Source organism: Ornithodoros turicata, chromosome 6 (genome assembly GCF_037126465.1).
Source record: "Ornithodoros turicata isolate Travis chromosome 6, ASM3712646v1, whole genome shotgun sequence".
Lineage (NCBI taxonomy): Eukaryota > Metazoa > Arthropoda > Arachnida > Ixodida > Argasidae > Ornithodoros > Ornithodoros turicata.
This window is the reverse complement of record NC_088206.1, coordinates 6,366,999-6,393,914: the sequence shown is the minus strand read 5'-3', so window position 1 is coordinate 6,393,914 and position 26,916 is coordinate 6,366,999. Positions and strand designations below refer to the sequence as shown.

The following is a 26,916-nucleotide window of genomic DNA, read 5'->3' as shown; positions in this document are numbered from 1 at the left end:
AAAAATGGCGTACGCCCCCCGTTTTCATCAAATCAAGGGAGAGAACGGTGTCATTCGGGATGATTGTTGGCTGTAGGAGCTTGCGTTGGTGAAGCTCTTTTGAAGCGATATATCGAGTTTCTTTGGTGGTGAGTTTTGAAATGTTTCGAATTTTTTTAGATCGCACCTTTAGGGTCGAAAGTGTGACGCTCTAGTGGTCTTCTTCGAAATGATGATGATGATGATGGTAGCAGAGAAAAATATGGAGGTGTATAGGCTTCACTTACTGTAATACCAGTTACCCCCAGAACACTTACGTAAAAGCACGTGACCAGCAAAAATGATGCCTTTAACCTGACAAATGGCATTAAGCAAAGATGGCAGTGAACGTTGTGCATTCTGTGTCGATGGAAAGCAGGTCAATCACCCAGCCCTTTCACGACATCAAAAGGCCCTCTATCGATTCTGTCCAGTGTTCTTCGGAGCGCCAGCCGGCTCGGTTCGAAAGCGAAGCGTTATATCAGAATATGCTGCGAAGACGACGACGACGACGACGGTAACGATGATTACGATGGTGGCGGCTCTGGTGGCAGCGGGCAGCGGGAAAATATGGAGAATATGGAGATATAGGTCTTAATATATGCTCCGTATCTTATTTCGCGGGACAGATGGAACACATTTGCGAGGTTGCTTTTATACGTCTCTTGGAGCGGTGTGTGTGTGTTCGTGTGTGTGTCCGTCCGTGTTCGTGTGTGTGTTCGTGTTCGTGTTCTAAATATTCCGTCTGAGTGTGCATCAGGTGAGAATGTAGCTTAGAGGGGCTGTGTTTCGCTGGAACATCAGATACTCTTCCATTCAATCACAACCGAATTGTTTTAGTTGTAGGTTCGCCGCGCTAGATGCAAGGTCTCGACAGCATCGCAGATTAGGTCCTCTTATATTCAAACGACGGCATAGTAATAGTAACGGTATAGTGGTTAGGATGATCGCTTTCCATGACTGGGAAGTGACCAGTGTTCGAATCCCCGCAACCGTCTGTGCTGTCTGAGCTTTTACTTGGGATTGCCGGCAGATTTTCCAGACGAATGTCAGCATAGTTCCCCCCCTGAAGTCGGCCTAGGACGCATATTAGCTCCCCCTGTCCCCCACTCCTTTCTGTTGTCCTCTCTCCATCTGTCCACGACTGTACGTCGCTCATAGCCACAGTTGCTTCGCGGCATTAACGTGTATTAAAAGAAAACGGTTAAGAGTGCCAGAAAACGCGGCCCGTGGCCTGTTGCAGTCGCAGTTTGCATCAATTCCTGAATAATTTCCTAAATAAGCCTGCAGCGCAAGACAGTGGAAACAGTATTTGACTGTTGGCTTCAGGGAGAGGCTAAAACACTGAAAGGTGTCAGGATCGAATCCTTTCAGCGGCCATAGTGTTTTCCGTTTGCTCGGTCTGGTAAACATTCCCGTGAAAGCGTGCCAGTTCAGGTCTCCCTGAAGTCGGCCCAGGAACCACATTATTTCCCACTTTCTTCCTGCTGTCCTTCCACAAAGTCACTAATGTCCACATCTGTACGCCGCTCATAGTCATAGTTGCACCGCGGATTTAATACAACGCTCAATGTTGTAGCTTTTTATATTGTCCGGTGATATGTTTCTATTGCTGTCAACGTTAAACATTCCACTCCTTCGCGTAGAGTGCTTCCGGTGGCCTTTGACGTGCTCTTAATGCATAAATGCTTTATAACATTAATTATGGTATATATTATTGTAACAGGGATTAGATAAATAGTTGCGGAATTCCTTAGCAGATATGAGTTCCTTTCTTCCGAAGATACGATAACGTTGCTGGGCTGGGAAACCCCACTGCGTGTGTTTAATTGTAAAACTGCTTGTAATAGTGTTGTCTTTATATTCACCACACAAAGCCAAACTTGCACGCGGAGTACGCTGTCTTTTTTTTTTTTTTTTATGTGCCACTTACAGAAATTAGGCTTTCGAAAGCTATATAGACAGAGCTGGATGCGCTGTCCTTTTCTGTATTCTTCTATGGTTTTCTGTGCTTCTGTTTCTTCTTCTCCTTGTTTTTTTTGTTTGTCTTTGTTTCTGGGAATAGCAAACCTCTAGTATGGCTAACCTCTCCCTGTGCTTTTTTTCACAATTAACATTATCCCCCCACCCCCACCTCGGAACGCCAAACCGGCAATTCTCCTGCGGAGGAGCAGACAGTTACCATGGCAACGGGCTCGCTTCACATTCACGTTCCCATGAAGAGGCGCGCGCGTCGTTTGCCACAGTTACGCGACACTTACGAACGCTGCAGCGCATAGGACTTTGTTTGGTAAATTCCCGCATCATCAACATGATCTCTCCAAAAAAAGGTCTGTATAAATCGTTACAGAACGCTTTTGATCTGATCTAATCTGTTCGTGACAACCCCTGACACAGATCTATGTCGCGCATTCATTGCCCTGGAGCACGCCAGGAACACGACTTCGAAGGCACGAAAGAGAAATTCCGAGTCGCCGACTAACGACTCCCCTAAACCGATGCGAAGATTCTCCGCACACTCTGTCCATAGCGGCCTTGGCTCTGTAATTATAGAGGGCTGCGGAAATGCCTGCTTCTTCGCGAAACGCATTCGCTTCATGCATAGCTTTGCATTGTACATGTAAAATCGGGGAAAGTTCGGAAACTCTATCGTCGTCGTAGTTAAAAGAGTTGACTATAGGTCCAGGCACGCGGAAGAAAGGCTGAAGAGGTCGATACTTGGAATCGATATTGTGTCGGGGTCTCTTTGGAGCGAAATATTGCAGAGACACGGCGAAAAAACGCATAAGTGTGGAAGGAAGGGAAGTTTCAGCGAGACTTGCTGCAATACAGGTGTGTTTTCTCTCTCTCTCCTTTTTTTTTTTTACGATGCTCTATCTCCGCGAAAGGGTTAGCGGCAACAGATGCGAAGCAATAGCGTGGTTTTTGGCGTGGTTTCTCAGTGGAAAGAAAGCAGGTGCGGAGGGCAAAAAGATAGATAAGCGTTTGCTCTGACATGCTGTTGTGATCTACTTCACGATCGCGATCTTCTATATACCAAGTGATGTATCGTCCCATGACTTCCGGCCAATCGAGGCATCGGCGACGATAACTTCTTTCCTGCTGTAAGTCCTACACTCTTAAAAATGAACTTGACCACATAGCACGCTCCTAGCCAACCCTCATCCCGAATGACAGCGTTCTCGCACTAGATTTGTTGAAAACGGGAGGCGGAGCCTATTTTGTGCATTATGCACGGCACAGAACAGGCTCCGCCTCCCGTTTTCAACAAATCAAGGGCAAGAACGTTGTCATTCGGGATGAGGGTTGGCTAGGAGCGTGCTATGTGGTGAAGTTCATTTTTAAGAGTGTAGATACCGTCCAACAGTGCGACATAGATAGAAATCTAATAACTAATAACTGAGGCGCCAAACGCGACTGCATAATATGTGCACGTTGTCGGTCTTTGGGAAGGGTGAGACACATGTACGACAAAATGCACATCACGTAGGGCGACGTGTCGTGTCAGGACCACAGACACATGGACGGCGGTATCCCTGCGACATGTCACTACCCTGGCTTAATAAAGAGTTTCACCAACACAGAAGTCAGTTACAAATCTAGATCTGAACTATGATGAGCAGCAACGAACGCGATATGTACGTCTCACGTACAGATATGTACATAATGTGTAAATGCATTAACCGCGAGCAGCATAGCGTAACTGGTAGCATCTCAATGGTCACTCAACTACGCAGTTACTCACCCGTCATTATCATTCAGGATGCCAGATGGCTTCCCTCGCAACTGTATTTCACTTGTACGTCGTTTACGACTCAACGTCGCCTTCACCCGTATATTCCGGGCCATAGACCGGGTTACAGTAACACGATGCTGCGCTCAACTTACCATACCCCAGCTACAACTCCCCGTATCATTGCGGACTGCGACCGCTATACACGTGCTAACCACGGGTGCTTCGACGTCAACTCGAATTCCTGGACCCACAGACCATTTAGCCTGTCCAAAGTCCTTGGCCAACACTACCTACAAGAGAAGGCCTCTCCAATATCCCCTCGCCCTCTCGATACGTCAGCCTACTGGGATGGTTTCTCCCCAATCAAGTGCGTGTCGTCTGCTTCGCTTTCGTGTGATTGGCCGAGGGCCATCCGTGTAGGATGACGTTACGCGGGGCTGCGCTGACCTTCTGTCTCGATGGCGTTGCCTTGGCCCATGAAGCACTCCTGCGCATCAGTACTGGGCCCTTCGCTCCCTCTCTGCTTTCGTTCAAGCTACCGGCCTGCTCGAAGAGCTCTAAACAGAACTCCTACGTAGGAGTTCTGTTTAGAGCTGTTCCAGCAGGTACCTGTTCATTAATTTATCCTCTCTATCATATTAACCTCTTTGAAGGTGGGGAAGCGTCGCATATCATCACTTTTCCTTCACTCATATATTGCTATTGATGTTGGCAGCATATTTGACCGGATTGAATTGGGGATTGGTAAAAAAAAAAAAAAAGAGAGATGTTAGTCCCAAACCGGTCGGGACTGGCTACTCCAGGACGCGTTATTTAGGGCTCTTTGACCGGAAATCGGAGGATGTGGGTTCATAACCTACTGCTGGTGCTTCTTCATCACCTACCATTCTTTAGGCATTTAATAAATTTTTGCTGCAAAAAAAAAAAGAAGAAGAAAAAGGAGAAAAAAGCTTGTCGGACCATAGGGCCTTAATCGAAACTGTTTTAGACAGTCGACGCTGTTTACAGAAGGCTTGAAATCGCGTGATCTGGGATAGTTCATCCAGACGCAGCTCAGAGGTCCGGACCAGCTAGGAGTCACACGTACGAAACTGGAACAAATGCAACGAAGAGCATACGAGAGGAGACTGGAACACGCAACATACGGGCTGAAGGTTGACGAAAATGTGGAACGAAAAGTACTCGTGAGAGGGAGGGGGACATATATATATATATATATATATATATATATATATATATATATATATAAGCAGGAAAAATCAGAAGACGACAAAGAGCTTAAGGTCCTTCCTCAAGGTCCTGCTGCACAGACCCGGTCATTCCCCTTTCACTTAGTCACCAACCTATGTTAGTCATGACAAAAGCGCATGCGCTGCTCTCTTTCCCTTGTACATAACCCTCTCCCATATATAAAGCTTGTTCTTGTCACCAAACCCCAGTCCCGTCGAAGGCAGCGCTGACTGCCGAAACGTCGACCCCTATCCCTATATGTCTTAATAAACTCCCCTTTGTGTTTTCCTGTAAGCTCTTTGTCGTCTTCTGATTTTTCCTGCTTATTTCATTCTCGTGGTCAACCGCCCTCCTAAGCTTCTAATCTATATATATATATATATATATAGAACAAGTAGGTTAATATATCAGACGGCTACGAAGTTGAATAAAAGTGAAATAATAAGACTTGGACTACAGATTACAGGAACGTTAACAAAAACTAATTTGTTTAATGGGCATTTTAACACATAGATTAAAAAAAGAATGGTCGACGTTCCGACAGTGGCACTGTCTTCGTCAGGACAAAAAAAAAAAAAAAATGCCCATTAAATAAATTAGTTTTTGTTAACGTTCCTGTAATCTGTAGTCCAAGTCTTATTATTTCACTTTTATATATATATATATATATATAGATAAAGGAGAAAAGACACTAGAGACTGAAGTAGGGAGTAGGGGAAAGTTATTTATTAAGCTGGCATTTAAACTAAGGGTCTGGGGAAGTCTACGTTTCGGCGGAAGCTCCGCCTTCTTCGGGACTGAGACGAAAATCTATGTACAAGGTCTTTTAAAAGGTTACAACCTTTTGTACACCTTTTAACCTTTTAAAAGACCTTGTACATAGATTTTCGTCTCAGTCCCGAAGAAGGCGGAGCTTCCGCCGAAACGTAGACTTCCCCAGACCCTTAGTTTAAATGCCAGCTTAATAAATAACTTTCCCCTACTCCCTACTTCAGTCTCTGGTGTCTTTTCTCCTTTATCTATATTCAACATCCTGGTCGTTCGAACCTAAATTTTGTAGCGTATATATATATATATAAAAGAGTAAAAAAGTATATATATATATAAAAGAGGAAAAGAAGAGGAGGATTGAACCAGTACAGCAAACTCCTTAAATGATAACTTCGGGACTTCAGTGGGTGGGCAAAAAATGTTGGGTAGGTGGAAAAACAGTACAAATATAAATCTGTAGGGCGGATCAGCCTTCACAAACACGTAATGCCAGAAGCCTAGCAGGCTTTCACGCTATGTTTTGTTTGTTTTTCAGATGCCTTTCCTCCGGCGTGTGTCCATTACGTACCTGTCCTTCCTGATTCCCCGCTGCATCGGAACAAGATTTGCCCATTACATATCACGCAAGAACGTCACGTCTCCGTTGGCAACCACAACGGTAAAAATAAGTTACATCGCCCACTTGGTTCCATTACTAGCTTGCCTGTCTGCGACTTGTAGTGACAAGAACGTCGTTAGTTCCGGATGTCTTATTACCTTCTTGTTTCTGTAGCCAATCGGCTCTTGACCAACATGGCGGAAGTGATACATTGCATCACGACCTTCTTCTTTGAGAAATCACCTTTGCGGGCAGGGCCCCTATATATAGCTGGAAGGGTCTGTATATTAGCGTGAACTCCTTTGGGGTCGAAGAAACGTAACCTAATCATCTCTGGAAGGGATGCTCGTATACAAGAACGTGTGGCATGACGCGATCTGCACCTGTTATAGACGAGGCAGTGAGTGAGTGAGACAGCGAGTTTTCTGCTTCGCTAGTACCGGTGGGACGCATATTCTCAAAATACGAAAGATAGCGCTTGAGAGACATAACTATAGGCATAAGTAAGAGGCATAATTCGAGACACACTGCCGTATTGTGATTGATTGATTGATTTTAAAAGAAAAAAATGGAGATGGTAGTATCGAGCCACTCGGGACTGGCTACTCCAGGACGCGTTAATAATAAAAGAAAGGGAAACTACACTAACCTCGACGCTTTGAAACGCTTTGAAAGAATAAATGAGAATATCATCACCGAGCTTGTCACCAAAAGCGAAGTCTCAAGGCACTAAAACACTGCACTAAGGCACTGCCGTATTGTTATGCTCACACTTCCAGTAGTTTGTTTGTTTGTAACGAAAAAAAAGGAGAAATTGAACTCGTCTCCCGACTTGCCCTGCTACTCCTAAGATAAATATCACCCCCACCTCACCCCCAAAAATACGCACTCCACCCACCTCATCATCATCCAATGTATGCGTGTGTGTGCTCTGTGTAAGCTTGCGTTCACTGTGCTATACCTATGTAATTAATTTGCCCGTTTAATTTACATAACTGCGATCAATGAACCAGCCATGAGACGCTCGGCCTGCTCTTCTGGGGTGACGTAATCAGATCGGTGTGACGTAGCATCAGAGTAGCGAGCAGCCGCGAGGTCTCGTTTTCCACTGAAAGTTTGTTCACTACGGACAGGACGCGGCGCTACTTGCGGCGTGCTCAATGTATCCCGGAGTAGACGTGTGCGCCGATGGAACGTTGACCGGCGGCGGCGTCATGCCCATTTTACCACCACCGGCGGCGGCGACGCGAATAAACAGAAGTAAAAAACACCACAAAACCGCGGCCTACCGTCATCGTCATCAACAAAAGCAAATTCGACTTCGCAAGAGGGCTCTAATGCGCGTTTTCGCGTTCGAAAACAGGGACGAAGAGGCCGTCGGCGCGCCGGTTTGGAAGCGGTGGCGGCGTACCGAAGACTACCGGCGGCGGCGCATATGTCTGTCCCGGAGTAACGTCACCTGTTCACTCACGGACTCTCTGGACGAGAGAGGGCGTGCAGATCATAGACATCTCTCTCTCTCTCTCTCTCTGTCGCTAGAGGTCAGCTACTATCACCGTTCTTGCGGAGGTTGCGCACGGTATTCGTTCCACAGTCCGGCACAGCCAAAAGCTAAAAAAAAAAAAAAATATATATATATATATATATATATATATACAGTCAACCCTCGATTTATGAACACCCTCGGTTTCCCGAAAAATTGTTCATAAATTGAGGGATTCATAAATCGAAAATTCCGTTAAGTGAGTACTATCGTGCAAATCGAACAATATTTCCGAGTTGGGATTGTGTTTATAATGCAATATATTGTGTAATTTTGTTTCCGACCATGCCTTCTGCTGTATCAACCTCACAAAGAAGAGACGTTAGCGCATTCACACTCTGTTTATTATGCAACACTAATTGTTTAATTTTGCTTTGGACCATGCCTTCCGCTGTTTCAATCTTGGAAAGAAGAGATGTCACCACATTCGCACTGGACTGCTCTCGGATTTCCTCCGGGATTTTTAATCTCCGTTTATTAATCTACGGGTGACAGCGACCACCTTATTCATTACCTGAGGTCAGGAACACTTGGTCGCACCTTGTGCGACCCCTGAAAACCCGTTTGTTGTTCGGATTTCGAGGGGTTAAGAACCGAGGGTGCAATACCTGGAAAACGTTTTGTCCGTTCAGGCGTCATTCATAAGACCAAGGAATAATCCCTTTCAAGGTTTCTGTTGACCTCGGAACGATCCGTTCATAAATTGAGGGCAAAAACGCTGGGCAACTTTTAGTTGGTTCCCAGAAATTCTGTTCATTATTCGAATATCGAGGTTCATAAAACGAGGGAAAAATGAATGGAAAAAGTTTGGTTCCGCGTGCTCGAGTTCATAAAACGAAGGAATTCATAAATCGAAGGTTCATAAATCGAGGGTTGACTGTATATATATATAGAGAGAGGAGGATTTCACTTCTCCTTTAATGTCCAGTGGTGCTGAACCTCCGGAAAGCAAACAAATGACCGTGTGTTTCCTTCGTAGCTATTGGCTTCGGACACTTAGCATTGAAGGCGGTTTCAATGGGTCCCGAGCCATGTCGGCATCCCCGGCAATACTCGCGCTGACGCCGCGGCGAAACGTGCCCATGAGTTAGAGCCGGTTGGTGGAACACACATCTCGACATCCGCCTGCCAACTGCAGCGACGGCCGCTTCCTTACTGTCAATACCAAGCTGTTTGCCAAGGACGCTGCCAGGGCCAACTCATTCTTGAGGTTCATTGACACAACGATGGACTACACTATCTGCGGCCGCGTCTCAAGGAGGGAAGAATCCGTCATACATCGGCTCCGCCTCAACGTCGCCCGCACTCCGTCACTGCTGTTCAAAATGGGCCAGCAAGCAATACCCTTATGTTCTACCTGCAACGTTGAGGCAGATATTCGTCACTTGGGACGGCGGAAAACATCTGACCCCTCATCGCCTTACTTTTAACTACCGCAGGACCACGCTCTAACGAATCATTTATTAGGGAATAGCAAGCCGTGCTTTCTGGCTGACCTTTCCTGTGGAAATAAATAGATCCCCCCCCCCCCCCTCTTAGCATTGAAGGCCGTGTTTTGCGGCGCGCTACGTAGACCATTGCTTACTGAATTGTTTTTCTACAGCGAAACATATTGACTTGAGATACAGCGCAAGCCTATAATAGTCGTTCCGCCGGCAAACACCATCACCATTTAGTCCGCATTTGTCGTTGAGGAAGGAAGCCATTACCGGGGGGGGTTAACGCTCTCTGGCAACGTCGCACGCACACACACACACGCCGAAAAAAAAAAACGGGGATTAGGTGTGCCATCTATACGGACAAATAATGGAACTTTCCGTCCATTAGTCTTTTTCTTGAAGCCCCTCTTTTGCTCTAACTCTCTCCTCTGTATTACTTCTTTCTCGTCTATGTCACGCCCATGCTTTATCATTCTCCGTTGAAAGCGCAATTTCGTTGACTTATGGTCTCACTGCATAGGAGCACAATCCGTTTCGGAAGTTATATTTGTTTCCCCCCTTTTTCTCCATAGCCACGGCGTTGCTTTTTCGTCTCATGCAAAATACGCGGGCCTTTGTGCGAGAATCACTTTGCATAAAAGGTGGTAGACCGATTTAAAATAAGGGGGTGCAGTTTTAGCGCACCCAATAAACGAGGCGTACGGCAGACGCAAACGAATGGCGAAAGAGGTTTTCAGTAGGACTCCGCCACCGCGGGCCAAAACGCAAAAACTTTGCGCGTGTAGCAGCGTGAAGCCGGAAACGGAAGCCGCAGTTTTTATTTTATTTCATTTTATTTTATTTTATTTTGTGCACGATACTAGTTTAATTAGAAAAGTAAAAGTTTTGTTCGCAAGTATCGCTGCCTAATTTATGTTATACTAAACGAGGTGTGTTTCCTTTACCGACTTTTCAGTGGCTCTAGCTCTCGCGCAGCGTTTCAATATTTCGAATTTTGATATTTCGAACCGGGACTATTCTTTCACTGAATCGCGCGGGACTTTTCTCCACTTTCCGACGAAGAAGGAAATCTGCACGGTGCCTACACTTACATGTACGTCGTCCGTGAAAAAAAAAAAAAAAAAAAAAAAAAAAATCATAAATAATCGTAAATTCCACGAAGCCAATTTTAATTGCATCTATTTACTGAATACTGAACACTCATTGTGGATATTCCAATGACGCTAATATTTAACTTGCAACACAGAACGTTTCATGTAATCTTCGTGAAATAGCCGTTGTTTTTTTCTTTATCATATCACCATCACCACCTTGATTTGCAAGGCAGGCCATTCACTTGGAAATTGTTGGCGCGACATCGTTATTTCCAAACAGCAAGCATTATTCATCATTCCACATGTCAGCACAGTTCGTCTATCTTCATCCGTATACAAATGCGACATTCTCCTTTAATGTTGTAATGCAGACACTCCTCTGTCTGTACTGTGACAGGCCAGTGAAACGAAGTCTCGATGCACTACGCAGAAGAGCTCAATACAGTCATTAACATATGAAACACTACAGTTGATAACATTACGTGGGGATTGAATAGGAACAATAGCAGGGTTCGCTGGTATTCACCAGTGTCGAAGGGCGCCGCAAGAAATTAACGGGTGCGGTACAATTGAATGACATATTGAATAAGACTGTCATGCCTTGCCGGGAGCGTGATGAAACCGGTGTCGTCTACTATTACCGTTCTACTGCACAAAGGCCATTCAATGCGTGAGCTTTTGAGCGTGCACTTATACCTTGCTCGGGGTTTTTTCGGGCTCTTTTTCTTTCTTTATGACCCACCAGATCATCATCACATTTATGTGTGCGTGTGTGTGTGTGTGTGTTTTGGGAGGGGGGGGGGGGGTGCTTTTCTTCGACTCCTGAAACGCATCGAAGACTACACTTCCTAATGTTTTTGCGAGGTGCTCCCAATAATTTTTTTCTTTTCCATTCAAAATGTGCAGGGCGTTTCTATGGGGTACTTCGGCAGAACTAGAAAGTTTGAATTGGATTGTATTTGAATTAAAATAATATGGGAATTGTGGCTCCACAAGTGTGAAGAGGGCTATACTCCAGCTCTGCACTTGTTCCGCTTAAAGGTTGGTTAATAATAGACACAGACAACAAGTGGTGGACGAGGTTAATGATGATGTGATGATAGCGTAGAGAATGAACAATTAAAAGAAAAGGACTATGAAATGATTAAAGTATTTCATGGGTGTACAAGGACTGAACAGAATTAGAAAAAGAAAAGTAAGATTGTGAGATTTTGGATGGGTCACGGTTTCGGTCCCCTGTTTCGCACTGACACCAAGCGTCAAAACTTTTTTTGTTCGCTTCGATGTCCCCGAAATATAGTTTAGCCACGTCTCCGAATTTCCCGATATCTTACTGGGTTGGTGCCGAGTACTGTAAGAACGCTTAAAAGCCCAGTGCTGCCAACTCCGACTGCAAAACGCGACAGTGTGATGCATTCCATATCTTCCACGACGCCACACCTAGAGAGACAGACAAACTAGAAAGTTTGTGCGTTGACAACAACGACGACAAATACTTGATATAACGATGAATGAGAAATTATGTTTTGCATATGTGCGTGCGGAAGGAAAAGTGCTTGTTACGACATAACTTTCGGCAGTCATCGCTTCGGTGAGTCCGGTGGATACCCGTTGTTTGTGTCGTGCTCGTTCAGCTCCCTCGCTTATGTTCGCGACATCAATCCATCATTGTTCCTCCCATATATTATACACGGGGCCTCCGCTCACTGCTCGTTTACAAAAACAAAAACAAAAATAAAGAAGCTCGTATTCAGATATTTTAATAAAGCTGTCATTCCTCTCGTTAAACGAAAAAGGACACGGACAAAACTGGTTTGTGTTCGCCGATAAAGTACAGCTTGGGACAAAAGTTTACGGAACACCGGGGTGTCGCATTTCTCCAATGGAGCGGCTATCTTGCAGCAAACCGAAGTCAACACACATATACTGAGAAATGGATCGAATTACCGGCCACCTGTTTCTTACTCGATCTCTTCCTGATATAGCTAGCAGGGGGCCGCTCCGCTGGAGAAATACGCAGGTGCCGTGTTCCGTAAACTTTTGTCCCAAGCTGTACCACCAGGTGCGCCTTCGCAAAATAAACGACTGCATAAAACAAACGCGGGACATGCGGTGAAGGCTTAACGAGTTCTGTTCGCCGCGCGGACGCAAAGGATTAATTCCTTATTACGTTAATGATGTAAGATTAGTCCTTCCACGCGAGATAATCTGTCCAAAAAGTTTTAGAGTTCCACGGAACTTTTCGCGTTGTACGATGGCCCTTGATCATCGAGCCTCATGGAGATGTACGGGGATGGATGTTAGGATATAGGTTTAGATTACAGGTGTGTGTGTGTTTTGTTTATCTTGCGAGGCAGCAACACAGCCAACTTGTACGAGATTCTCTTTTTACACGAACGCAAAACAGGCTTCCCCTGCAGTGTAGGAAGTGCAGTCTCGTTTCTGTCCTTCTGTCGTGCAAGCTCCAGCTGTAAGGCGAGGTGAGGAGCAGGGAAGAAAATTATGGTTTCAGCCTTGAAGGATAATGAAGGTTTTGGGAATGGTTTACTGGGTTTGTTGCGCGTTGCAACAAACAGCTTTCGCAACGAACAACGGCAAGAAATTGATTTTCTTATGTATTTACAACATATGCATCTTTACAACATTGACTGCATCGTTGTACATTATGCCAAACGTGTTTGAATGCCGTAGCTTTATACCGCCGTCACGTGACCGCGTCACGTTACCTCGAGTATTGTTGGCACGTCATGAGGATACGCTCAATTGTGACTGACAACACAGGCTGGGCAGTGCATTGAGTAGAGCATTGAGGAGTAGAGGTATGGAACCACATAAATTACCGTTATACAAGCCGTTATAATTAAACCGTTGTACAGGCGCTAAACAACGACAGAGAGCACGACAAAGTGAAACCTCTTCCATACTCTCTGCCGAGTTTTCACAATGCTGTGTCACAGCTAGGTGTTACTGAGTGAAATGGCAACTCGCTACATGTAGTCACGAAGCAGTTCAAAATATATACGAAAGAAAAATTAAAGAGGCGTAAAATTGTAGTTGCTACAGGAATGGTACGACTAGGTGTACGACAAGTTTTGGACGCGCGCAAGTCGAGCGCTCGACAGCAAAAAAAGAAAAAAAAAAACGTGGAGATACAGTTGTGTATAAGATTTCCACTAGCAGGTTAATTTAATCAACCACACTTTTTCTCCATCAGCCTATCCCTATCATTCTAACAACTACGTCATCCACAGATGTCGCGTGATACCATGGTCGGCATCCTTTCCTTTCTGTCCTTTCCTTCTTGTCGTTAATAAACCTTCCTATCCCCCCCCCCCCCCGTCAATCACCGAACAGCATTTTTGTAAGTAATGACAAGCGCCTTCACATACATAAATGATGTCGGGAACTCGAGCAATGAGGTGGCATTAACATCGCTCGAAATCGTCTGTCAATTGCCTCGTCTCTCAAGCTATCCACTAGGAGTCACCATGCAAAATATTTTGGCTCTGCGGTGCATTACCTGTGCAATCGAATTTACAAAAAGAAAAAAAAAGAATAAGAAAAAAAAAAAAACAGTCGGAAAAAGCAGCCGCGCAGGGCCAACGCTGCATGCTCTCGTGACTTGGTGAAGGCTCCATGACTGTTTCTTTTTTTTTTCTTCGTAGCGGCGCGCTTATGCTTGTTTGAGGTGTGCCGCTGTACGTCACTGGTCACGTGAGGGGAGCAGTATACGTCACGACGTCCGCTCGTTCTGCGATGCGCTCTTTTCAGGATGAGAATAATTTTTCAAAGGTGTGCGGAACAGAGCCCTCGCGCTCGCTCTGTAGGTCACCTACGCTCATCGTTCTTTCGCAGGAACTCATTTTATTCGTTGAAGAACACCCTGCACCGAAATACAAAAATACCAGACATACGTCGGCATAGTTCCCTTAGAAGTCCGCCCAGGACGCACATTCCCCCGGAATGTTAGTCGTGACGTTGCCCACCTCTGTGAGGCCAACAAGGGCGAGTCCTTTCGCCGCCACCACCACCATCACCACCACCACAAATATACCTATGGTACGTACCAGTGGTGTGGCTGATACCGCGTCCACTTCGTTGTGGTATTTAAATAGATTGTCACACTTCGCCCACACGCTATGCAGAAGATAAACATGGAAGATATGTTACTTGCATCGACATGAACCTTGTATTCCGAGCCCCACAGCGACAGGGGTAACGGATGCGTAGAAACCCCGCAACGGGAACTCCGAAACCCTCACTGTCGTGACCTCACGGGAAGTACCTCCGCCACTCGCGCGAGTGCGGTACAGTGAACTGTAACAGCGGGAGAGGTGACGTGTTTACAAGAACCAACAGGAATGCTGGATGCTCTCGCTCTTCTGACGTGAGAACTCGAAGCGGAGGGTATGTATCTCGCAACGACACGTTCTCTCTCACCAGGTCTGCACACTGCTCATAGGTACGGTTGCTTCGCGGCGCCAGATTGGAACGTGAAAGAACGAAGCAAGTACACTTAACGCCATATAGGCAAACCATGCGCGACAATTATCACACGTCGGGATAATTGTCCAATCCATTGGATTTTCCAATCCAATCCAATTATCACACGAACGTTTCAACACAAAAACTACATTGCTAAGCTACACGGCAAGCCCTGTGTGAGAGAGAAAGAGAGAGAGGGGGGGGGATGGCGAGGGCGCCTAGATGCACTGTGAAAACAGAACTTCACCACATAGCACGCTCCTATAGCCAACCATCATTCCGAATAATATCATTCTGTGTCGTGATTTGTTCAAAACAGGGGGGAGGCACAAGGCGTATCTAGGACAAGATAATCTGTCCCAGATAGGCGCCTCCTCCCATTTTCAACAAATCAATACACAGAATGATATCATTCGGAATGATGGTTAGCTATGAGCGTGAAGTTCTGTTTTAACAGTGTAGAGAAGGCCTGCTTATTGCCTCCTCTCATTCCTTCGCTGCGTGGACATATAAAGTCAGAATTCGTCTGCTACTGCGATTCGCCGTTCCGCGAATTCGAGACCTCGCAAACGAGTGCAGCTTGCTTGGAGCCTGTAGACCTGAATATGTGGACAGAAAGTTCTCCAGGATTTCCAGAAAATCAGTCTTGAGAAAGATATGGGACCGTTTTCGCTTTACTTGAAAATTTTCTCTTTTAGTACGCGGGGACGTTCAATCACTATACTCGCAGACGACAAATTGTTCGTCTCCATTGCCACGACCGCTGAAAGCACGTTCGTGATTGGCTACGGCCGTTGAAAACGCGATCCGGATTGGCTGACTCATAGTTGTTACGTCACGACACGTCGACAAGTAAGGCAGGCTTTCTCTATCTGGGTGGTGTTTTTATTTTATTTATTTATTTATTTTCATTTCCGCAGAAATGTGGACCAGGTACAAAAGGCATAAAGCCTGACGAGGTACCTGGACCAGGACTGTTGGCTGGAACAACCGACTGAATCGGAAATCGGAGAACACACAGAACGTAATTCTCGGACGGTCGGCTGTGGAAAGAGCTGAGGCAAAAGAAACTCATCAGCTCTCTTGTCACATTTGTTTTTTTTTGTTTTGGCTATAGTCGTGACGATGCCCATTCGTGTGCGGCCAACAACGACAAGCTACTTCGACCCCCCACCCCCGAAGGCAAAAGAATACGCGGAGCGTGACAGAAAGTTTCGCAAAAAGACAGCGTAATAAGAAACCACGCGCCAATAGGGCCGACACCCCAGGGAGTAATATCTCTCGCATCCTTACGCCACAGCCGTATACGGCACACAAACAGAAGCAGCGCTACATTCGGTTTACTGCTTATTGGGCCGTATACTTCTTTTTTTTTCGTGGGAGGTATTAGCTACTGAAATGCCCGTGTAAGCCAATTAGTAGCCCGCAGCCACTGCGAGAATGCTCGTGTTTGCACTCTGTACCCGTGTTTCGTTGCACCGCGTACAACAGAAACGAATCGGTTTCCTATGATTCCCGGCGACAATCCATACCGATTAGTGTGTGCCAGGGGGCAATTCGGTTACCCTGCTTTACTGCGCGCGTAATAAAGGTCCCATGTGTTGTTACGACGGGGCCAACAACGTTGCGCGATCATTACGGCCAATAGCGTTGTGAGCGTTTCTTTCGTGTGCGCCACACACGGAGCAAAAAGAGAGAGCTGGGAAGAGAAGAAAGCGAAAGAGTCTCCGGGGAGGCGGCGGCCTCTCTCATCGTTCACTCTCGAAGCAGCCATGATAGATACGATCGCCACTGTTATTATAACGCAGTGTATAACATACCTGGGTAGTAATGTCATTTTTACTTTAATTTACATAATTTACAATAATTTACATTAATTACTTTTTCTGGTAATTTGTAATGTAATGCATTACTTTTGACATTATGTAATAATTTGTAATCTAATTTAACTACATTTGGGCAGTAATTTGATTACTGCCCAAATGTAGTTAAATTAGATTACAAATTTGGGCAGTAATTTGATTACTGCCCAAATGTAGTTAAATTACATTACAAATTACATAATGTCAAAAGTAATGCATTACATTACATTACATTACATTACAGACTCGATTCTTTTGTAAAAAGTAACGAGTAATGTAATCAAAATTACTGCCCAAATGTAGTTAAATTAGATTACAAATTACATAATGTCAAAAGTAATGCATTACATTACAAATTACCAGAAAAAGTAATGTCATTACTGTAATGAAATTACAGTAATAAATTACTTTTTCTGGTAATTTGTAATGTAATGCATTACTTTTGACATTATGTAATTTGTAATGTAATTTAACTACATTTGGGCGGTAATTTTGATGACATTACTCGTTACTTTTTACGAAAGAATCGTGTCTGTGTTCTGTGTTTGCACTTGGCAGAAAGAGAGTTGGCCCAACTGGCGAGTTAAAAGAATTCCAACTCCCACAATGAATTTCCACATCCTCAACATCGTTACGATTAAGCTCGCAGTAATGACTTTGTAATGTCATTATACCTTTTCGTAGTAATTGTAATGTAATTTCATTACATTTCATTTGCAGTAATGAGTAATGTAATTTAATTAAATTCTAGCGGTGGTAATGAGTAATGTAATTTAATTAAATTCTAGCGGTGGTAATGAGTAATGTAATTAAATTACATTTTAGAAGTAATTTACCCAGGTATGGTGTATAACCTCTAAATTTGGCGGACAAAAGGGCTTGGGAGCAGGCGAGCCGTATACATGGAGGGACACGGCAACCAATGACAAAACCTCTAGAGGGCATTGTGTTGGCGTCTTCTCGGTTCCTCCCTCGCCACCTATCAGGAAGTTGTTAGGAAGTTAGTTTTTTTTAGCTAACTTTGTTGCGGCGTTTGCGAAACTGAGAACTTTACCTATATTTTTGTTATGCGGTAACAAATTAACAATTTGGCTTTGATTTGGCTGAATGCAAAATGAACGTTTGTAACTCCCAATACCCAATCAAAACAGCGTTGCACCCACAGCCAAAAACAAGTTAAGGAATGGCCGCAGCCCGCTGCTCCAGTCGGAAGTATCGCAGCATTAGCGTCGTTGCGAACTTCACAATATTAACGCAATACCGATGCCGATACCGCCACCACCAGAAACAATTTATTTAATGATGCTCATTGGGGAGTTTCATCGCAAGGGGCGGTCACTAGCAATAACGCAAGCTCTTTTCCACTGTCACCAAACATCACCAAACTCTGTCATGTGTGACAGAACATGTCACCAAACATTACTTGACACCAAGTCCTTCTTATTCCTTTCATTTGTACGGCCACGTTCAGAGTACGCGTTTCACTTACTGCTAATACTGAAGTACTTTAAAGAGCACCTAAATACTCCTTAGAGTACCAGCCAGTGCCAGAGGCCAGTAGGCATAGAGTACACTTCATCTGTACAATGGACACCACCAGCAATCATTCTTATACAGTCAAACCCCTTTATAGCGAACACCTTTTTAACGAAAATACCACTGCAGCTAATTTTTTTTGCTGTCCCCTGAGTTTCGTTGTAAAGGAGTTTGACTGTATGTGTATTCTCTATTGAATCGTGTTTTGTGTTTGTGGCTACCTCATAGCCACAGTTGCTTCGTGGCGCTAACACGGAATTTAAAAAAAAATTCTTAGACTATTTAGTACTCTGCCCCAATTACCTTCAGTTTTGAGTATTTTATGCTGCGTTTTAAATACTTTTGCGCAATGTTTTGTATATGTCTGCATTTGGATCCAACCCAGGCAGTGTTTTCCCAAGCCCTAGCTGTCTGTCGTGTTGTTTAGACAAGAACCTTATTTCGGTGGTAGTAATTGGGGTTGGATGTTGGGGAAAAAAATGAAAAAGGGAGCGAGATTCGAGTGCTGCATGATTGCCCCATTGTTCGCGGTAATTTAGTTGATGAGCCTTCCAATTAGGAGGACCGAAGTCCTACGTGGTCCAAAAACTTTAGCATAGTGCCTAGAGGCCAGAGCGTTGGTGTGCTGGATTCGTCCATGGACCGAGTGATTTTGCTTCAGTAGGAGGGTGGGAGTCTGGCTGGTGTAGAGACGCTGTAAGTGTGGCCTTAAAAAATATGGGGGCGGGAAAATATATATACTAGAACAGAGAGAGAGAGAGAGAGAAAAAGGAGGGAAGGTCAGCCAGACGGTATGCCGGCTTGCTATTCCACAAAAAATAAAAATGAAAAGAGAAGAAAAGAAATTAAAAAAATAAAGGATAAACTAACAAAAGGTGAAAGAACGATGAGATAGATTAAAGACAAGATTTTTTTTAAAAAAGGTGAGAGTAATGTGTATGAGGGTGAGATGTGAGGGTGGGGCAGTGACGAATGAGATGACAAGACTTGAGTTCACTGGCTATGCAATGAGACCTGTGTCGTTGAGGGACGCCAAAACTGCTTTGGTCACAGACCGCTGCACTCTCAAAACAGAACTTCACCGCGTAGCACGTTGTCCGCCAATCATTACCACGAATGATACGGTTATCGCTTCTGATTAGAAGAGAGAGGGGGGAGGGGGCGTACGGCTTTTTGTAGCGATTTGGATATATGATAATTGCTACAAAAAGGCGTACGCCCCTCTCTCTCTCTCTCTTCAAATCAGAAGCGATAACTCTATCATTCGTGGCAGCGGTTGGCGCACAGCGTGCTGTGCGGTGAAGTTTCTGTTCTGAGAGAGGGTGTGTGTGGGATGTCGTACTGGGCCGAGCAGAGTGGCCAGAGAAAAGGCTGGTAGTGCGGGTAATGAAGAAGGATGTTGTAGATAGATACAGAGACGTAAGAAAAAATGCGAAAAAAAAAATGGAAGGGTGTTCTGTTCTATATGTTTTCCAGACTATTATACAGCAGTGACATGGAGAGTCAACTTGTAATCGAAAATAAAGCATTATCAATGCGTACACTTTTAAAAATGAACTTCACCACATAGCACGCTCCCAACCAACCATCATCCCGAATGACAAAGTTCTCGCCCATGATTTGTTGAAAACTGGAGGCGGAGCCTATTCTGTGCCGTGCATAATTGACACAAAATAGGCTCCGCCTCCCGTTTTCAGCGAATCAGGGGCGAGAACGTTGTCATTCGGGATGATGGTTGGCTAGTAGCGTGCTATGTGGTGAAGTTCATTTTTAAGAGTTTACCGGTTTACCACCACCACCACCATTTTTAAGAGTGTACGCACTGATAATGTTGTATTTAATGTTATGCCGTGCATACCATACTATGCGGGGAAACTCATCTTCCCCACGCCAGGCCTGGTATACTGACGGACGTCCTCTTCCCCCCGAAGGTTCTTGTGCGGAACGACTTTCAAAAACTCGCGGCCTCGTGCGCTCTCTTCAAGAAACGGGCCCTGCGGAAAGACCACTCTAGTGCACCTCTCAGCTACAGTGTGCCTCCGTCCCATCAGTATCGGTTATCCTGCCCTATGCATCACTTTGAAGTCCTCAACTCTCCTCTCCCACTTTCCTTTTTTTGGCTATAGTCGTGACGATGCCCACTTGAGTGCGGCCAACAACAGCAAGCGACCCCCCCCCCCCCCTCATTTTTAAGAGTGTACGAGCCCCATCAAAATCGAGGTACGCTATGTTGACGTTCCCCCGAAAGTGTGCACTATTGATTTAACTTGCTACCTGCTTTCCGTTTGACGTCACGTCTACAACGCATGACTGCCTCCTAGCCGTCGAAAGCTACGGCGAGTGAGCCACTTTGGCGACAATTTTTCTTCCCATGTCATCTCACGATGGGAACTTCGTTTCCTGTCACGTACGATGACATATGCTTCCTTGGATCCGTTGGCCCGCGTTTAACGTCGACAATTGTTTGGGAACAGCTTGGCTAGGAAACGACATGTCATCCTTTGCGCCCCCTGGCGACAGAAAGATTTTTCACACATCTTACAAATCGCATAACTGTCAGCTCTCAGCCGTTCTGTCCGCGAAACAGCAAAAGAAGCAAACGTGAAAGTTTTTCAGCTAGATTGCACCTTGCGTTGCTCTATAGTACGTCTGAGCCACTTGAAGGCACTCTGTCGAATTTTTTTTTTTTCGGCTGAGTAGATGGGAATGAACAACCGAACAATGGGATCAACGTGGTGTAATGCATTTCATCGCGGACGACATGCACCCTACGAGAAATAGAGAGAGATAAGGTTTGCTCCTTTTGGGGACTACATGCATTGCCACAACAGTTCATGGTCTAAGTGAAAATGAGTTAAGAACCCTGCTGTTTGGTAATCCATGATAAAAGAGATAAAATACCCTAGTGCATGTGACAAAAAAAAAATCTGATAAATGCAACTGATAAGATAGAGCGATTAATTGAAAGGTAAGGTGGGGGTTGGTGGATGATGGTGCGGTGATTGCTCTGGCGATAAGGTTGCTACCATAAAAAAAAGGTGCAGTTGGGTTGTGTTTGTGAAGACCATGTCAGCCAATAGCCCGTTTGGAATAAACTTCTTTTGGTTTGTCAGTCAGTGCGTTGCGTCTGTCGGCCTCTTAGCTGTCGCATGCACTGGGGTATTTTATCGCTTTTATGGCCCCCATTTGCAGTGGTGGGGAGTATATTTTGGGTTCAGCGGACTAAAAAGGGGAGCTCTACTAAAAATGGGAGTACAGTGAACCCTCGTTATTATGACCATGGTCGTTCCCGAAAATATTGGTCATAATGCGGAATTGTCATATTAACGGGGGGATTTGCAGAGGTTTCACTGCATTGTTCCCCAGGAGTATGGTCGTAAAGCGCGTAAGTCATATTATCGGGGGTCATATTAACGAGGGTTCACTGTAATTGCAATCTAGGGGGTTAGTAGCTGCAATCGCCTCCTAATTTACACGTCGTCTGTTTTCTTTTTTTTTCTGATTAGAGTGCATGTCTTCTGAGAGCGTGATGACTGGAACAGCCTCCTTGATATTGCATGCTTCGGCTCGTTGCCTGGGAAAGTATTCTTTGAGACGGTGACGAAAGCTCTATAGTAGCCCAATGATCGCATCCCCTTGCGGATCCCGCAAATTTTTCGAAGTTTAAATTTTCTTTCAACAGAACGAAACGCTAAATATCACACACAGGAGCTAAAATGAAATTCATTTATTGCCTCTCATTTGTTAATATCCGCAATTTGCATCGCCCTGTATCGTTGATCTTGTGTTGCGTATGTTGTGTATGTTATGTGTGTGTTGTGCTTGTTGTATAGTACCATGTGAAATCCGTCTAGTAAATCTCTCCCACACAACAACAAAATGAAATTACGGGAAGTAAACGACTGGCGATTTCGAATTAAAGAAACGAATCATGATTCATGTAAGTCCCAGGACGAGATCTGCCGATAATTTTGAACCGAGACTGTAGCTCTCGTCGTGGGGTACTCGCCGGTTCACTGGATTTTGCTATCTTTCTATAATCACGATTCTGTAAGGGTAATAAAGGGGATCTAGCTGCTTCGAAGTGAGTCTTGATTACACGGTCATATCGCTGTCATAAAGATATCCCGATGAGATGGTTGCCTTCCGCGATAGGAACTCCGCAGCGGTATTTATTTTTTTTCTTGTTTTTTCGTACATTGAGAAAAGCTCGTTTAGCCGAGACAAACTACAAATAAATGTATATACTACTGTCGTGAGGAGAGCCGGCAGAATTTTCGCTATTGTCTGACAGACAGCTTAAGCATAATCTTTACCATCATCATCATTATTATTATTATTATAACAAGTGTTTTATTGCGCCACTGTTTGGCGCCCTTAATTTTGTACGATGAGCGCATTTGCGAACAGTGTGTGAGGCGGATGATGGGAAAGGAGATAGTGAAACGATGAAACTTCGTATACTCACAGCAGGATGACGTCAATTGTGTGCCAATTGCAATTCTAATGAGCACCGGAACAGCCGTTGTTCACCTGCAGGTGAACACATGTGTTCATATTCGTATCTGCTATAGAAGTGCTTTAGGGTACGTTTTTGACCCGAGTCTCTGTAGTTAACGTTTAAAGATAATGGGGAGATTTAGAGAGTCGTAAGCGCCCTCCGATATCGACTCCGTACCGCTGTCAGCCAATCAGAGCGCGGCCCGCTGAGTCGGAGGTGGAAACGTTGCTCCGCGGAGCGACCTCGTCCCCAGTGCGGCTCCGGTCCTGCCATTGGTCGACTCGGATTCTGCTCCCAATCTGCCAATATAACTGAATTGCTCCAGACTTGCTCCGGGAGTGCTCCCAATGCGCCACTGGAATTCCACATGGGCCTCTCCATTCACAATTGATGACTTACGGGCAATAATGGTTTTAGTCCATGGTTTCAGCAGTCCCCATCATACTTTCGAATGGGGATAGACGCTCCCTCTTGTCCGCATTGACTTCGCCTTGGGCCTATCAGGAATGGTGTCATGACATCACCCGGTGGTCGCTTCTGTATGCTGTTGACCCAACACTATTATTTGAAATGCCAGGCGCTTTCCCTCGCCTCTTTACCTCTCTCGTACGTCGTTTACGACTTAGCGTCGCATTCACCCCTGCACTCCGGTATAGGCTGGACCACAGCAACACGGCGCTGTGTACAACTTGTGGTGTCCCGGCAGCAATCCGACACATTTTAGAGGACTGCAGCCAGTACGTATGCGAGCGACGGGCCTTTAAATGTCAACTTGAAATGCTCGATCAGAGATCATTCAACATCTGCAAAGTTCTCGGCCCATGGAGTAACCCTGGACATCAGTGCCGTGCACTTGGCGCTTTTCTTTCCTTTCTGAGGGCCACCGGCCTCCTTCACGAACTGTAGGGATTTCCTTCCCTCGTCATCCTCTCATATGAACCTCTTTGGAATGGGGTAGGGTCCTGCACTCAACGCAGGGAAACATCCCACATCATCCATTCATCTATGTTGTTGTTGTTGTTGTTGTTGTTGCAATGCAATCCCAATACAACTTGTACCATTATTGCCCGTAAGGTTTAGCTTTATGTCGCAAGACAAGTATGGAACGTGACGTGCACAAGAAAGCCTTCTATACCCTAGAAAACCTTAAAGTGTTTCCGGAATAACTTCATCCGCAATGTCCAACATTGCGGATGAGGTTATCTTCTTGGAGCTCTCCGAGGGCATCGATGGTTTTCTTATGCACATCACGTTCCTTTACTTGTCTCGAGACGTAAAGCCACGAATTGAAGTCTTAGGGGCAATGATGGTACAAGTTGTATTGGGATTGCATTGCACTTATACCATTATTGCCCGTAAGTCTTCAATTGTGAGTAGAGAGGCTTATGTTGAATTCCCAAGGCGGATTATAGGAGCACTTCCGGAGCAAGTCTGGAGCAAGTCTGTTATATTGGCGGTGGTGGTGGTGGGGGTGCGCTTGTGAAAGAGCTCGTCGTTGTCGGTGGGCAGAGGTGGGCACAAAGGTGGGCAGAGGTTCCTATTATGTCGCAGGGTCCCACCCTCATCCGTAGAAAAGCGCGAGACGCGCTCCTACACTGTTAAAACAGAACTTCACCACATAGCACGCTCCTAGCCAACCATCATTCCGAAAGATATCATTCTGTGCATTGATTTGTTGAAAATGGGAGGAGGCGCCTATCTGGGACAGATGATCTTGTCCCAGATAGGAGCCTCCCCCCTTGTTTTGAAGAAATCATGACACAGAATGATATCATTCGGTATGATGGTTGGCTAGGATCGTGCTATGTGGTGAAGTTCTGTTTTAACAGTGTAGCTTTCGTTTCCTCCGTGGGACTGTCGTGAACGCTTTCCTTCTCTCTCTCTCTCTCTCTCTCTCTCCCTCCCTCCCTTCTTACTAATTCCTTTATGTCTACGTTTCTAATTTCTCATTTCTTTTGGTTTCGGACCCTCTATCCTTTCTCTTTTACTCCCCCTTCTCTCCTTCCCCTTTCACAAAGGAGCGGAACTTCCCGCCTTGTCTGAGCAGGCAGACCTCATTCCTCTCACTCCAGTGGCTCCTCACTCCCGCGGCTCAGTGGCTAGCGTTCTGGCCATGTCACGTCGAGACTGGGAGGTACCCGGGTTCGAATCCCGGTGCCTGCTGTGCTGTCTGGGTTTTTTTCCTGGGTCTTCCTCAGACGCTTTCAGACATATGTCGGCACAGTTCCCTTAGAAGTCGGCCCAGGACGCACATTCCCCCAGGGCGTCAGTCGTGACGTTGCCCACCTCTGTGAGGCCGACAATGGCGAGCTCTTTCACTATCACGACCACCACCACCACCACCCCCACCACCAACACCACCACCACCAACACCACCACCACTCCTTTTCCTTAGAATACCATACCACCACCACTACGAAACCGAAACATTCGATGCACATCATAAACGTCGTGCCCATCATATGATAAGGCAAGATGAAGAAGAAGGGGAAGAAGAAGAAAACAAGACATCTTCCACCAGCGGACAAACTGACATATATTATATTTGCAGCTCGAGCTAGAAGTGATGTACATATGGGCACTTAAAGGCCTAGTTCGCTTCACTGAAGGCAACTGTCTTCAAATGAGAGCTGTGAGAACGTCAGAAGGTGAAGATGGACGTCAAATAGGCACAGGGCGTCCTCCGAGGTCTCCTCGTTCTGGTCATTTCCATTTACCCTCATCATATTCGCCTTTGCGCGAGTCGCATGTTGAGTAAGCTTCACGGATGTGAAGTAGGCTTGGTCGTCATCGCAGGCTATTACCGAAACGCTGGCCGTCGTTGTGACCACACACAGAATGATTACGAGCTATAGAAGCTGGCGTACATGTGCAAGAATAAAATGATGATGATGATGGTAACAAGAAAAAAAAAATAGAGACGTAAGTCGCAACAGTGTCAGACTTGGTACACTGTAAACTTTTTCACACCTTTAAAGGTGTGCGCTATGCACATTCAGTCTGGTTGCGTAACATTGCATCTCCAGTATGATATTTTACAAAATTCGGAAAGCATTACTAAAGATCAAGTGTCAGTGCAAATCTTGCTTTCATTATGTCTTGAATGTCGTCGGTACGAGCTAATGCATATATGCATCGCTATCGATAATCGAGCACGCACAAGTGTCTACAATACTGTTGAACAATATTGAGATGTTGCAAGTCTAAATTTTTGGAGGACAGACAACACTCGAGTAAAGAAAATTTGTGCGAAACCGTGCTTCATTATGATGTTACCAAAATTACACCTAAAAAGGCGTCCGCCATGCACGCTATTACACCTTTAAAGGTGTGAAAAGATTTAGAGTGTATCCAAACACCCCTACACTAAATTAGCCAACGAGAAAGAACACAAATAAGAATAAATGAAAGAAGTAGAAGGAAAGGAAGGGCAGAGAAGTAGTGGGAGAGGGGAGGAGTTCAACTGATGAGAATCACCCAGGGGCAAAATAAATTATCCTTATGGTCATCGTGTTCGCTTTACCGTCGAGTCTCCCCATTCTCGTCTTTCCCTTTCCGGGATCATTACGAAAAACGTGGTTTCTTTCGGTTCTTCTCTTTCTTTCCGAAGGACCAGAGTTGTAGTTTCCTACCACCTTTGTCGTTTACACTCTTAACAAAAAAAGGAAGAAAAAAAAACAGAAAGAAAGTGGAGTAGTGACATCATTTAGGAGGTAATAGTTGTCGCATATATGTTGTGCCTAAACGGTTGCAAAGTTCTACCTGGTACCTCACTCTCCAAAGAGAACTTCACCGCACAGCACGTTGTCCGCCAATCATTGCCGCGAATGATATAGGGTTTCCGCTTCTGATTCGGTGAGCGAGGGGGGCGTACGCCTTTTTCTAGCAATTTGGATACACGATAATTTGTTTTACCACCCTGTTACACCCTTTATCAGACGCTAGATGTTGGCCTATAGGTGGTAACTATAGAAGCCTTACCACTTAGACTTAGAAGTCTTACCACTTAAGTCTTACCACAGACACAAGAAGTCTTACCACAGAAGTATGAACCACCTCTTCACACCCTACCGCCCTTTTACACCCTTTATCAGACGCTAGAT

The 26,916-nt window shown here is 45.2% G+C and overlaps 2 protein-coding genes across 4 annotated transcripts in view; one reads left to right on the top strand and one right to left on the bottom strand.

Moving 5' to 3' along the window:
* Positions 1-26,916, top strand: part of LOC135398948 (glycine receptor subunit alpha-4-like) — a 373,762-nt gene that overhangs the window by 44,620 nt on the left and 302,226 nt on the right. For both annotated transcript variants that reach the window (XM_064630532.1, XM_064630530.1), the window contains exon 3: positions 6,291-6,413. The gene's annotated coding sequence lies outside the window, so the exon portion shown is untranslated. The remainder of the gene's footprint in view (positions 1-6,290; positions 6,414-26,916) is intronic.
* The window catches only part of LOC135398950 (glycine receptor subunit alpha-2-like), a 154,590-nt gene that overhangs the window by 53,442 nt on the left and 74,232 nt on the right, over positions 1-26,916 (bottom strand). The window lies entirely within an intron of this gene.